Consider the following 6,186-nt stretch of genomic DNA (forward strand, 5'->3'; position numbering starts at 1 on the left):
CACAAATGACGTCATCGTTCTGTCACAAAATGCTCCATTCACAAAAATCTGCCAGTCATTTGCACCATCATAATTTCCATTGAGGACAGGGCCAAATCAGACTGGCAGATACTGAAATCATCCCAAAATAGTTCTAAATATTTTGAAGGTCCCGACAATGTTCCATTGCTTTGTGTTTTTGAGACATCAAGAGAATAAGACATCCTCGTTGGACTTGCTGGCAGAGCCACCTACTGTACAAACAGACACACTGCAGCTCTCCAACTCTTGAGACACATTTGTTGTGTACTACACCGTGCTTTGTTTTCCCAACTCCGGTCCTCCAGTTATCCAACAGCACACATTTTTGTTGTAGCCCCGGACAAAAACACCTGATTCAACTTGCCAAGGGCTTGATGATTAGTTGACAAGTAGAATCAGGTGTGCTTGTCCTGGGCCACAACAAAAATATGTACTGTTGGGGGTACTCGAGGACCGGAGATGGGAAACGCTGTACTACAGAATTATCAGGCAACGATCATGTGTTGTTATATTAATGTAAAATATACATGTTTAGGTTATTTGATAACAATTGTTATAATATTTTAATTGATGATATTGAAACATAATTGTTGAGTTGGTCAGGCTGCTTAATTTTGATTACCAGAATTACCAGATTATCAGAATATACAGCATTCTTAGGACTTTTCTACATCCAAAAATTGATGACATGTGTAACATTTTAGACATTATAAATTCAAAGATATTGGCAGTTTAAACTAGCTCTGTGAAATGCTTGGACATTAGTCTTGTGGTATTTTTGGAACAATGACATAGTTAATACTTCATATTCCATAATCAATTCCCATCCCCTTCCCCATACAGCACACTACTGACTCCTCATTGAACTGCTCTTTTCAGGGAATCAATGGTGTGGCTGAGAGTAGTCGGCCCAATTTCTCAGACCCAATTACAGAGCTGTTGGTCTCTGGGCATCATCTTGTTCCCCTTACTTTACATTATTGGGTAAGCTATTGTAAAGCATCCTGCCCAAGAGTCTTCTTTTGCGTCACGGAGGAACCCCATTAGTGTGGATGAGGCTTTTAGTGCTATTGAACAGAGTGCGGGTCCTATGACGGAGCCACTAAATCAGGGAAATTGGACAGAGCCGGGGTCCACCCCCCTCGGTGCTCCCGGAGACGTCGGAAACTGCGGTTGTGTAGGCGTACAGGCTTGCCTGACTATAATGAATTGCCACTTCCGAATAAAGGCCTGACTATATGTGAACAGATGCAGCATGACCACATATCTATGGATCGTCTCAGTCCCTACCTCAACTTTCTGTTCCCCGTTTCTAACTTTCAATTCAATAGAGTAACCTTTCCAATCTATTTTGGTCAGAGCATCTCACGGTGCATCAACCTGGTGTAAGTTATATCAGGAGACAGATAATCATTGTCCTATCTGAACAGAGAGGGAGGGAACACTGACATGTGACATGTGACATGATGCACTGTACTGTAAATAAGCTTAGCTGTATCTATTGAAAGGGTGTTGAGATGACAGAAACACATTCATTATCCCTGCCAAATCAATACCACACTATGGTATTGGAATACAATATCAATGCCAAAATAGGAAAGATAATTTCAATGTCAAAGAATGAGACTGTATCATATGTGTCTGAATGCAAACATGAATGGCACTCAATGCATACTGTAGGGCAGGCTAAGCATCTCCCACAAAAAGTAGGGAATTGACAGAATGTTTGATTACATGGAATAAAGACTGGAGTGTGACACAAGCTTCCGCCACTTGATGCTCTCCATTGAAGGTTTGACCACCTGGAGACTGTGGTGACACAGGGATTACAGACTTAAACATGTACACTTGACCTGGCTATCCTGTCAGGGCTTCGCTAGGGAATCGGATGGATGTTATCTAGAATCCACTTTGAAATGCAACTTACCTCATCTCTGGCGGAAACAAGAAAGTTTGCACTGTGCATCCTTGCTGGGACATTAAGGAAATGAGATGTAATCACAGAGCCTAGGTTACTCATCAATCAGAGCTCTGGATGCAGGATGCTGCCACCTCTCTGACCTGGCCTGGCCATGGCAGCTTTCTCTCTCTGCATGGGGCTGGGCTCTCCTGTGGCATAATGAGGAGAACCCAGTTAAATGCCTGTGCTAAAATTATACTTGTGAGAACCAAACAGCAGATTTTTATATTTGTATTAATAATATTTAGATCTATGAAATTACATTATTGTTTGTGTCATTGTGAGTCATGGGTGCATAGTCCTATGGGAGTAGCTGACTAGAGCTGGGTTGTGCACAATAGAAGACAATAGAAGTCAATAGAAGACAACAGAACATAACAGAAGTCAATAGTAAACACTAGAATATAACAGAAGACAATAGAAGTCAATAGAAGACAATATAATATAACAGAATACAATAGAAGACAATGGAACATAACATAATAAAATAGAATACAATAGAAGACAATAGAATATAACAGAAGACATACAACGGGTGGGCCTAATCCTGAATGCTGATTGGTTAAAACCGCTTTACCGCTGGTGTCTATTTCACAAGTTACCACCCGCTAAATCTATAACGTTTAAATGCCTATTTACTCGGTTCCATCTGACTGCACAATCCACTGTCTCATCAGCCCAGCCAAGCAATTTATAAACTTGATCTCCACTATAAAAAGCATCTAGACATTTTCTCATATTTCTTTTAGACTAACATTTAGTTTTCAACAGCGGAGAGTTGTATAAATCTTGCTGTCTGTCTCTCCAACATTTGCAATATTGTTTGGAGAAAACGATCTCAGAATGAGTTTCTGTTTTACACCTAAGTAGTTGCAGTAAATGACAAAACTTAAGGTTGCTGATGTATATAATGGTTGATGAGGTTATATTTAAACATCTGTTAAAAAGATGCTTGAACAGAACATGTCAACATATTTGACGTTGTGCCTACAGTATTCAAGTAGTAAGGCTGATTTCCAGTAAGCACAAGGTCTGTTGGTCAGCCCTTCCCAACACTGTCACAAGTGGACATTTCCATTCAACAGTGAGAACAACTTAATTCAATGATGTCTTTGATTGATCTGTAAAATGCTTCCTGGACAGTTTGTTGTATCTGAGGGGCTGGCAGGAAGTAGAAAAGCAGTTCCTTGAATGTCCTCATTAAGTGGCGATAACAAATCCAAGTCATTGGGCGAGGTCTGGGGAGGCGGGTTTGTTACATTTGGAGAAAAAAATAAGCATCTCTGCCAGCTGCCTCAGCAAGAAGGAATGTCTGGCTGGGTAAACAGACATCACTGGTACTAATGAGGAGCAAGTCACCACACACTGAGTGGACAGGCAGTCGATACAGAGGACCTCCAGAATCAACGGGCACACTATTATTTGATCCAGATTTGGGCCCATATTCATAAAGCTGGCATGCTTATTGAATATGAGCCCAAATCTGGATCAAAGGGTCAGTATTGACATAGACAGGAGGTACCTGATTCTGGATCGGCACTCCTACTCTGAGATGCTTTATAAATACAGGCCCAGATCTGTGTTTAGGTGTGTGGTTAGTGAACAGGCACCGCTTAATAAATGATCCCATTATACATTTCCTTCATTTCTACCAGTAGCCTATGGACAGAGCATAAAGGTGAGTCAAATCAAACCAGGTCAACTACAACTGGAAGAGGAAAGTTTGTGTAGCATAATGCTTGAGAGGATACCTCTATAAGAGGGTTTCAATTATTCCCATGCTATGTGACTGTGACACCCTAAACCAGTCCTGACCAGTCCTGTCCTGTCTGATGCCACCAGGGAGTGATGTTCTGAATCCACCTCAGACACTGTGCTTCTTTCCAAATGGCACCATATTCCCTATATAGTGCACTACTTTTAACCAGATTCCTGCTCGAAAGTAGTGCACTATAAGAGGAATAGGGTGCCATTTGGGACCTAACCTGTGCTTCCTTTAGCCATCACAATAGCGCCATGGTGGTTGCAGGAAGGTTTTCGTATACGTTTTAGACCCAGACAGACCCTTTCACGACCTCTACTCCACCTATACTGCTATCTGCAGGGCCTAAGACACACTACTGGAGAAATGTGTGGTATTTCATTGAAATGGCTGAGTATGCTTTCCTTCCTTGTTCTGCCTGCGGCTATGGAACCCTGACCTGTCCACCGGACGTGCTACCTGTCCCAGATCTGCTGTTTTCAACTCTCTAGAGACAGCAGGAGCGGTAGAGATACTCTTAATGATCGGCTATGAAAAGCCAACTGACATTTACTCCTGATTATTATTTGACCATGCTGGTCATTTATGAACATTTGAACATCTTGGCCATGTTCTGTTATAATCTCCACCCGGCACAGCCATAAGAGGACTGGCCAACCCTCATAGCCTGGTTCCTCTCTAGGTTTCTTCCTAGGTTTTGGCCTTTCTAGGGAGTTTTTCCTAGCCGCCGTGCTTCTACACCTGTATTGCTTGCTGTTTGGGGTTTTAGGCTGGGTTTCTGTACAGCACTTCGAGATATTAGCTGATGTACGAAGGGCTATATAAAATAAACTTGATTTGATTTGATTTTGATTCCACACAACAACGTAACCTGTTGGAGACTTGCAGTGGTGGAAAAAGTACCCAATTGTCATACTTGAGTAAAAGTAAAGATACCTTCATAGAAAGTTACTCAAGTAAAAGTGAAAGTCACCCAGTAAAATACTACTTGAGTAAATTTCTAAAAGTATTTGGTTTTAAATATACTTAAGTATTAAAAGTTAATGTAATTGCTAAAATATACTTATGTCTCAAAAGTAGAAGTAAAAGTATAAATAATTTCAAATTCCTTATATTAATTAAGCAAAGCAGACGGCACCACGGGGATAGCCAACACTCATACATTATTTACAAAAGATGCATTTGTGTTTAGTGAGTCCGCCAGAGGCGGTAGGGATGACCACATGTTCTCTTGATAAGTGCATGAATTAGAAAAATGTTCTGTCTTGCTAAGCATTCAAAATGTAACGAGTTCTTTGGGTTGTCAGGGAAAATGTATGGAGTAAAAAGTACAATATTTTCTTTAATAATGTAATGTTGTAAAAGTTGTCAAAAATATAAATAGTAATGTAAACTACAAATACACAAAACAACTACTAAAGTAGTACTTTAAAGTATTTTTACTTAATTACTATACACCACTGGAGATGTCCTCAGGTTCTCTCGATGCTCCAAAGGGCTGTGACAAGGTTCATTATAGTGCATAGAGCCACTCAGGAGGTTAATGTAGGAAGAAATGTGCCATATAGCACGAGCATTGCTATTGTAATAATTTGTGATTGTTTTACATGATATGACATAGACATTCTACACATTTGCTTGCAAGTTGGAAATTGTTTGCTTTAATGATTGACTCTAAAGTGGGACACTTGGGGAAAGACAATCATCTTTATATTGTAATACTCTTAATGTACACCCCAGACTACATACTGGTGCTGGTTTAGCCTACCCAAAAAAATACAGCCCAGACAGAATGGCACAATTATGAAGAAAGTGATTGATCTATTCTTGTATCCTACTGATTGTAGGGTGTTCCAACAACACAGTATAGGGTGAAGTTTATATCTTAATGCAACAACACAGTATAGGGTGAAGTTTATATCCTAATGCAACAACACAGTATAGGGTGAAGTTTATATCCTAATGCAACAACACAGTATAGGGTGAAGTTTATATCCTAATGCAACAACACAGTATAGGGCGACGTTTATATCCTAATGCAACAACACAGTATAGGGCGAACTATATATCCTAATGCAGACAAGGACATGTTTTACCCCATGACCTAGGTCTTTTAAAATGGTGTTATAGATTAGGCCTATGTGTTATAACTGTGTTATATCACATGAATTTGAAATAAATATTGTATTTTATTATTATACAGCATTAGGCTATGAGTTATAGAAATAGCTCTCTTGAATCAATCAAACATGAACTTTGCTTTGGCTGCACAATGGCAATTTGTCTAGATATAAGACAGGCTAAACAACACTCACATAGAAAGTATGCTATGACAATGGGATCAGCCAATTTGGACTTAGGGGTAGACGTAACACAGTAAATGAAAAATCCGTATTCCAAGACACTCAAATTAGTATGATATGTTAGGTTCGGTATGGTATCG

This window comes from Salvelinus alpinus, chromosome 33 (assembly GCF_045679555.1).
Source record: "Salvelinus alpinus chromosome 33, SLU_Salpinus.1, whole genome shotgun sequence".
NCBI lineage: Eukaryota > Metazoa > Chordata > Actinopteri > Salmoniformes > Salmonidae > Salvelinus > Salvelinus alpinus.